This window comes from Oryctolagus cuniculus, chromosome 2 (genome assembly GCF_964237555.1).
Source record: "Oryctolagus cuniculus chromosome 2, mOryCun1.1, whole genome shotgun sequence".
Taxonomy (NCBI): Eukaryota; Metazoa; Chordata; class Mammalia; order Lagomorpha; family Leporidae; genus Oryctolagus; species Oryctolagus cuniculus.
In genome coordinates, this window is record NC_091433.1 from 138,495,620 (window position 1) to 138,504,821 (window position 9,202).

The 9,202-nt window shown below is 47.0% G+C and overlaps 1 pseudogene; it reads right to left on the minus strand.

Annotated features, from left to right (window-relative positions):
* Positions 1-4,176: 4,176 nt before the first annotated feature.
* On the minus strand, positions 4,177-4,685 carry LOC138848606 (cyclin-dependent kinases regulatory subunit 2 pseudogene; annotated as a pseudogene).
* Between the last annotated feature and the right edge of the window lie 4,517 nt (positions 4,686-9,202).

A 9,202-nucleotide genomic window follows, 5' to 3' on the forward strand; every position in this document is an offset into this window, starting at 1 on the left:
TCATGTCTCTGTTGGGAACCAGAAGGCTCTGCCTGGCTGTTTAAGGGCTTTTTGTCCAGACTCATTGCACAGCCATTCCCAACCTAGAGCCCTCACCAGATCCTCCCCAACCGCTCTTCAGGATCAACAATCTCTCTGTTCCCTTCATGTGCCTTCCACCTCCCCCTCCCACACACTTGAGGCATTTTTTTTTCAGCTCAAGGGCATTTCTGTTAGAATCGGATTTAGCTCCCCCAACTCACGCAGACATTTAAATCCCAGAGTCTTAAGTTAGTGGTTAATGAATTAACATTAGTGGTTGATGGATTAGGGTGAAGGCTTGATCCAATTATGATATCTGAAAGTAGAGCCTTTAGAAAGTGATTGGACTAGATTAAGTTGCAAAGATGGATCCCCATGATGGAGCCATGATGGTTTTATAAAGAGAGATCACATACAGGGTAGAGAAAAGGGTGCTCCCTGTGTCTCTCTCCTTCCTGGCTCACGATGGGATCTTACCTCTGCACATGTTCCACCATCCTCATCAGACACCAGACTAACGGGGCCACCCAATGCTGAACCATGAACCTTCAAAACTATAAGCTTCCTCCCTAAGTAAGTCTTTCCAGCTATTAAAGGCTGACTAATTCAAGGGGGAATCCTGTTCTCTAACCCTGCATCTCCCAAATATTTTGGCGCTGACTGGAGTCCTTACAGTCCCCTAAGGGCTTTTAAGCTTTGGGAAATAAAATTCAGAAAGACCCTCCTTTCTGTTCTATCTACTTTAAAGCAATGAGTACCTAGCAGCCTTGGTAAAGAAAAGAAATAAAAGGAAATGAAACACCAATAAATATTTCAAAAATATCCAACCTCATTTGTTTGATGCCTAACTCCCCATCCCCCAGAATTATTCAGGTTCTTCAGAGAAACAGAACCGATGTATGTAGGGAAGAGAGACTGATTTTAAGGAACTGGCTCAGGCCAATTGTGGAGGCCTGCAAGTCTGAATCTGCAAGGCAAGCTGGAGACCCAGAGAAGGTTTGGTGTTGCACACTAGAGTCTAGAGCAGTATGGAGGTAGAATGCCTCCCTTTTCAGGGGACCTCTGTCTTCTCTCAATGTCTTTGTTTAATCAGATGAGACTTAACCACCCACACTGATTATGAAATGTAATCTGCTTTACTCCAAATCTATTAATTTAAGTGTTAATAACATCTAAAAATACCTTCACTGCAATATCTGTGCCAGTTTCTAACTGAACAACTGGGCACCACAACCTAGCCAGTATGACATACAAAATTAACCATCACCATCACGCATAGACAGTAACTGATTGCCATGAGAGCTGAAGTGTGGCGTTTCCTTCTACTGCTCTCTGTTCTCAGCTGAGCATAGGTCCGATACAGACCTGGAGTTATCCTGTTTTTGTCTCCACCTTACAGTGAATCCTTCTTTACTTTGGCCCAGATTTGCCACATTATCAACATTGGTTTCTTTCATTCATGTCTGTTTTCATTCATATCCATCTCTTGACATTATTTCTCATACCTTGTATGGGTTTATAAAAGCTCCTCTCTTCCTCTACCCTCATCCAGATAACCTATATGGCTCAACAAGTCAAATACTTGGGAGCAGGACATGATTTCTATGTTATCACCATACCTGCCATAGGGCTCACCAAAAACCTACTGATGGGTTAACCAGTTGATTCCTCCTTCAACCATATCTCTTTGATTGCTTCATGTGAAGCCAGATTGAGATCTTTAATACTTCTAAAGCCCCAAGTAATTTAAAATAAAATAATTAAATCATAAAATAAGTTTAAGAACATTTTTTCCATGGATAACTTTCAAAACTTTGGAATATCAAACTGCAAAAATATTCTTTCTGTGACAGAAGGGAAGAGATAGCATTTGCTCTGCTTCACATGTGAGCCCCCAAAGGTGCGGGGTGAGAAGATGAAGGCTGGGCAGCTGCTGGCCCACTTGATTATGGTAGCTACAGTCTCAGAAGCCCTGGGAGGCCAGTGAGTCAGCTGCCATCGACCTGCCCATGCTCTTGAAGAGCCCCAGCACCCAGTGTCGCAGGTCCAGCTTGTGTGTTCCAGCTGTATGTGTGAGGCTGCCTCTGTACAGGTGCGACTCACAGCCATAGATCTCTTCTATTTGTATAGCAGTCAATATAGCAAAGAGGTTGGCAGGTCAATCAAGGAGCTAGGGGTCAGTTCTTTATTCTAATAAGCCCTACAAGCAAAAATAGGACTGAAGAAGTTATTAAGAGCCAAGACAGGAGTTACTCAGATCCATTTACAGTTATAGCAGGCTCCCCTCAAGACCCTCTCTGCCTTGAGTGCTGTAACTTAAGCCCAAAGGGGCAACACTGAGTCTGTTTATGTCATATGAACTGTGTGTAACCAATGACAAGAATCAGGCAGTTCTTGTTTCAGATGTCACTCAGTCTCCCCTACCTGGTTTGCCTAATAGCAAAATGTACAGACATGACTTATACCCTGATTCTGGGGGAAAAAAAGGTATGCTAAGAATGAATAGGCCAGAAGTATTTTGCGAGTTCTTAAAGAAAGAAGTTCTGATTAGATGATGAACAGGTTTATGAATTCTCCCACAAGGAGCTGAGTTGAACCACCTTTTAAAGTTGTGTATGTTAATTTTTCATTCATAAATGTTTCAAAGATTGGAAAAATTTGAACCAGGCATATTTTTTAAAAAATAGTTATTTTATTTATTTGAAAGAGTTACAGAGAGAGGTGGAGACAGAGAGAGAGAGAGAGGTCTTCCATTTCCTGGTTCACTCCCCAAATGACTGCAATGGCCAGAGCTGAGCTGATCCAAAGCCAGGAGCCAGGAGCTTCTTCCAGGTCTCCCACGCGGGTGCAGGGGCCCCAGGACCTGGACCATCTTCTACTGCTTTCTCAGACCATAGAAGAGCTGGATAGGAGGAAATGGAGCAGCCGGGACTCAAACTAGTGCCCACATGGGATGCTAGCACTATAGGCCAGGGCTTTAACCTGCCATACCAAAGTGCTGGCCCCCACCAAGCATGTTTTAAACATTCACAGTTTGATCAGGTCAGTGTGAATTTACCTTTGACTATTTAGGGGCAGTGAACACACAGCAAGTTATTTTCACCTTCCAATCCTCCCCTCCCCCACCAGCATTTAAGACACAATATCTAGAGTCTATGCAATAGTGTGGAGTTGAGATTGACATAAAACATCTAGTCAACTAGTCAACTCCAAATTCCTGTATTTCAATTTAAAGCATACTCTAATTATCAATAGTACATTCCAAGTTCCAAGGACAATAAAAATGACAAAAATATAAAATAGCTGCAAATATATTAGCTAAGATCAATTTTAAAATTTTGGATACAGTTAGAGAGAGGGAGATACAGAGAGAGATCTTCCATCTGCAGTTCACTACCCAAATGGCTGCAATGGACAGTGCTGGGCCAGGCTGACACCAGGAGCTAGGACCTTTACCCAAGTCTCCCATATGGATAGCAGAGGCCCAAACATTTGGGCCATCTTCTGCTACTTTTCCCAGGCCATTAGCAGGGAATCAGAAGAGAAGCAACTGGGACACGAACCAGCACCCTTATAGGATGCTGGTGTCGCAGGTGGCAGCTTTACTCACCATGCCACAACACCAGGCCCTACAATAACTTTTAAAAAATGATATGGAGGGGCCGGTGCTGTGGCTCACTTAGGTTAATCCTCCACCTGCGGCTCTGGCATCCCATATGGGCACCAGGTTCTAGTCCCCGCTGCTCCTCTTTCAGTCCAGATCTCTGCTGTGGCCTGGGAAGGCAGTGGACGATGGCCCAAGTGCTTGGGCCCCTGCATCCGCATGGGAGACCAGGAAGAAGCACCAGCCGTAGCGGCCATTTGGGGAGTGAACCAACAGAAGGAAGACCTTTCTCTCTGTCTCTCTCTGTCTACTGCCTATAACTCTACCTGTCAAATAAAAAAAGATATGAAAAAAAGACAAAAATCATGATTTTTAATATTTTTAATGTAACATACAAGCTTTATTTAACAAAAGCAACAGGGAAAATCAAACAGGCACTTGCATCTAGAGAAAAACTGACTGGAGGAAATTTTCTCTTCAACCCTCTACAGTAACCTACTCACTGTTGCACTCAACCGAGCTCTGCTGCTGTGGAGAATACAGCTCACACCCGGGTGTGGACGAGTGACTTGCACATTTCTCAAGTATTCACTGACTGCTACCTTCTATACACAAATGCATTAAATTTGAAAAAGGATTGGTGATCTCCAGACACACTTCATTTTTGTCCATCTTTTGGAAGAGGTCGTCTCAGGAGAAGGACGTGCGGCTCCGGCTCCTGAATCAGGCAGGAAATGACCCTAGACTGCGGGACACAGGTCTCCCCCCTCCTCCTCAGATGGCAGGTGGGTTCTGGGTATCTCTTTGGAGGGTTCCTTGGATAACACGACATGCCCATCCTCATAGTGCTCATCCAAGCACTTGTCCGAGTCTTAAGCCTGCTTGTGAGCCATCCTGCTGGTGCGCGGTGGACAGAGAGAAAACCAGAGCATGAAGAGTGGGTACAGCAACTGTACATCCACGTCCGACCAAGGCAACGACTCGCCTGAGACCTAAACTGTATGATCCTTATAAAAGGCAACTTTATTAAAGAAAAGATTTATTTATTTAAAAGGCAGAATGGGGGGGGGGGTTGTGGCGAGAAGAGCTTCCATCCACTGGCTCACTTCCCAAATGGGTGCAATAGCCAGGTCTGAGTCAAACCAAAGCCAGGACCCAGGAGCTCGATCCTGGTCTCCCGTCTGAATAGCAGGGACCCCAACTTGGGTCATCCTCTGCTGCTCTCCCCACCGGGCACATCAGCAGGGAGCTAGATTGAAGCAGAGCAGCTAGGGCTCGAACCAGCACTCTGACATGGGAGGCTGATGTCGCAAGCAGCAGCTTAACCTACTGTGCCACCACTTTCTTTATTTGTTCAATTGATGAGGCAAATAGCTGATTAATTATTTAGAATTTTAATATAAAATGGGGATTTTAATTTGTTTCCTAAATTTGTAGCAGTCAAATTCATTCCCGTTTGATGCCTGCGTGTTCACAAATGGAGAATATATGATAATGCATCACATATATGCTGGTTCTGCTCCTAATGGATATGCATGACTCTTTAAAATCATTCTTTCTGGAAGTTCAGTGTGAAAGAGTGGTTCTTCTGTCTCAAACCACTTAACAAGAATTAACAAGAACGGTAAGAATGCCAAGGGTGATATTTGTAACAAGTGTCGGGTCCATGGTAACACCTACTAGGGTCCTCATAAAATGTAGAAAGGGAAAGAGTAGAACTGGGTTGTGGTCCACTATCCGACCATATTTGAACATGTTTTATTTGGAACACAAATGGCTTTCCCTGGCCTCCTCTTTCAACATATGAAAAATTAGAACAAAAGATTTTTTTCTTTCCAGCAAATTGAATTTCTGGAAATACATCAGTTAAATTCCCAATTGTTGGAATACTGCTGGCCCCAGTTAAAACATAATACTCATGGTGTTCAGTTTTCGTCCACATCAGGAAACAATGGGTAATGAAAACCAATGTCAAAGGGAAAAAGAAACATAAGAAAAAAGTTCCATCCAGATGAAGCCAAATAATCTGGCCTTTGGTCAGTTTCATTTAGGGTCAGTGGCCTTCCCACACACCTTTCTTCCCATTCCCTTTTGCAGGGCATCACTCCTCAGGGGGCCAGGAAGTGAGGAGTCTGTGTGGAAAGCATAGAAAAGGGAGACCCCTCCACATTCATGCTGAGGAAACGACAAGGAGGCTACTACTGCTGCTGATCTTCTGCCTAACAAGAGAAGTCTTACTTCCCAAGGCTCTTCCTTAGAAAAGAAATGAGGAAGAAAGGAAGGGAGAAAGGGAGGGAAACAGGGAGGAGAGGAGAGAGGGAGGGGAAGAAGTAGAAAGAGCATCTCAACCTGACGCCAACTTCCTGAAGCCCTCCTGCTGTCCTCTGCAATTGCCCTGCCCCAGTAGACAACTCCCTCAGATTCACCCGGAGGAGGCAGTGCAAGGCTAAAAGTGACTCAGCACTTTGGGAAATGAGCACTGGGTCAGACTACATTCTCCCACAGGAGCTGCCTCACTGAGGCACAGCGTTATCCAAAATCACTCCCAGGGCAGGCATGGGGCAGACTCGAGTCTCCTTGGCTTGAAAGCACGTTGAGAGAATAACTGTTTATGGAAACAAATGGTCACAGCCACTGGGGTCTCCAAACTGGACCGTGGTTCACAAAGCAGACATTATTATTCCAAAGCCCGCGTTCTGTAGAGGAAGCAGAACTTCTACTTCTCCAACCGGTTGCGGAGCTTCTCAGTCGTTTACCTCTGCGCTTCAGTTGCCAAGGGTGGTGCATTTTCTAGGCCGCCTGGGCCCCAGGGAAAGAAGTCCAGGCTCCAGGTTGCCACCTGGTTTCCCGAGGTGCCAATGTTCATGGAGTAGAGAGGCTGCCTGGGATCTGAGCTCTGCGCCCCGTAGAGAGGCAGGCCTTGGGAAGCACAGCCCTGCTGGTTTCAGCTCTACAGTTCCATCTGATGAACCTGTGACCAGGCCTGGCCAAACCAACTGGCAACTGGGGAGGGTCCGGTGTTGACTTTTTTTTTTTTTTTTTTTTTTTGTAAAGATTTAGTTACTTATTTGCAAGACAGAGTTAAAGAGACAGAGAGAGAGAGAGAAACTTCCATTTGCTGGTTCACTCCCCAAATGGTTGCAATGACCAGGCTGGGCAGGGCCAAAGCCACAAGCCCAGAGCTTCTTCCAGGTCTCCCATGTGGGTGCAGGGGCCCAAGCACTTGGGCCATCCTTGGCTGCTTTCCCAGGTGCATAGCAGGGAGCCAGATTGAAAATGGAGCAACTGGGACACGAACAAGCGCCCATTCAGGATGCTGGCATCACAGCACCGGCCTCCAGCATGGACCCTTAAACCCTTGTTGGGAGCCTAAGCCCAAAGCTCCCACTTAGGGTGAGTTCCCTATTTCAGAAAGGAGTTTGAGAGGAGTTTTTTGTTTGGTTGGTTGGTTTATTTTTGCCTTCTGCTTTAGCCCTGGGTACTGTCCTCAGAGACCAGGTCTTGTCCCTTGCATGCCCTAGGTTGCTGAGCTGGGCGGGCAGGTACTTTCTGGCATGTAGCAGGCATGTAGGTGCTCTTTTTGTGACAATATTTGCAGGTAAATACAGGCATCTTATTCAAACAGGAAATGTACATTTTTCACATTCTTCAGCCAGAGCTAAAGAGGATGCCAGAGAAGCAGGAGTGCAGACGAGGAATCTGTGGCGAGTGAGCTTTCTCCTGGGCCTTGGGTTACTCCTCGCCTGGTAAGGGCTCTGAAAGGACTGCAGTGCATCAGGGTTCTTATGCGATGGAACAGATCCGGTTTCAAAGAGTCCAGGTTGCAGAGAATGAATCAAGGGGGAAAGAGGGGAACCCAGAGCATGGGCTCCAGAAAGCAGAGCACCGTGACGGGGACTGCTGCCAGTGACAGGTGAGACGGGGAAGGGACACAGGCGGGCAGGCCGGGAGAGCTTGTTCGCTTTAAGAAGGGAGATTTCTGGCCTGGTCCCGTGCTACTGGGGAGGGTCCTGACGTGGGGGAAGCAGAAGAGAAAGGAATAACGGAGACAGCAGGGACTCAACAGAGTTTAGATCCAGAGCAGCAGAGGAGGCTTTGGGCAGGACAGAATACAGCTTTTCCTTTGAAAATAGAGGAAAGAGGGGCCGGCACTGTGGTGTAGCAGGTAAAGCCGCCGCTTGCAGTGCCAGCATCCCATATGGGCGCCGGTTCAAGTCCTGGCTGCTCCACTTCTGATCCAGCTCTCTGCTATGGCCTAGGAAAGCAGTAGAAGATGGCCCAAGTCCTTGGACCCCTGCACCTGTGTGGGAGACACAGAGGAAGCTCCTGGATCCTGGCTTTGGATCAGCGCAGTTCCGGCTGTTGCAGCCAATTAGGGAGTGAACCAATGGATGGAAGACCTCTCTGTCTCTACCTCTCCTTCTCTCTCTGCGGAACTCTGACTTTCAAATAAATAAATAAATCTTTTAGAAAGAAAAAGAGAGAAAGGGAGGAAGGGAGGAAGGAAGGAAGAAAGAAAGAAAATAGAGGGAAGAGGGGCTCAATATTTTGGTGCAGCAGGTTAAGACCCTCCCTGCCCTGCTTCAAGTCCTGGCTGCTCCATTTCCAATCCAGCTCCCTGCTAATACACCTGGGAAAGCAGCAGAAGATATACCAGGGCCCCTGCCACCTATCAGGCTCCTGGCTTCAGCATGGCCCAGCTCCAGCAGTTGTGGCCATTTGGGGAATGAACCAGCAGACGGGAGATTTCTCTCTGTGTGTGTGTCTCTCCCTTTCTCTATGTATCTCTGCCTTTCACATAAATAAATAAATCCTTTAAAAAGAAAGAAAATAGAGGGAATGGCTGGAAAATGAGTGTGGCTGTGGGAGACCCTGCAGTTCTGAGGGCAGGAGTTGAAGCAGTTCATGAAACAGAAGCTGCTATGGGCTGAATGTCCTGCCACCCCCGCCCATGTGCCTAAGTTGAAACTTCATTTCACAACCTGATGATCTTTGGAGGTGGGACCTTTGGGAGGTGCTCAGGCTTTGGTGAGATCATAGAGTGGTGCCTAGTGATGGCACTGGGGCTCTTAGAAGGAGAGGAAGACTCCAGAGCCCTCTCCTACCCTGCCATGTGAGGACTCAGCCCGGGAGAGAGCCCTCGCCCGGAAACGGGCCTTTGATCTTGGACTTCTCAGCATCCAGAAAAGGGGAAATCAATATCTGTCATTTAAGCCACCCAGTCTACGGCATTTTGTGACAGTAGCTGTGAGACTAAGAAGGCCTTGTCACCTGTAGAGACAATGTGATGGTTGGGAGGGGGCAGACGTGAAGGTCTAGGGTGGCAACTGGGCGAAAGCAGGCAGGAGGACAAGACGCTGATGGGGGCTGTGATGGGATCGCCACACTGAGGACCCAGCTGAGGACAGAGGCCCAGATTGTTCAGAAGCCAGGCTTCACGAGCGTGAACTCCTCTGGCCACTGCCAGGAAGCCTTGCCTGGGAAGGAAGAAGGAAAATGGTTGGGTTGATACAAGTTTGCAAGACTCTCACAGCAAAGGGAAGGGGACAAACAGGTAGAGGCTGCTGGGGAGAAAGT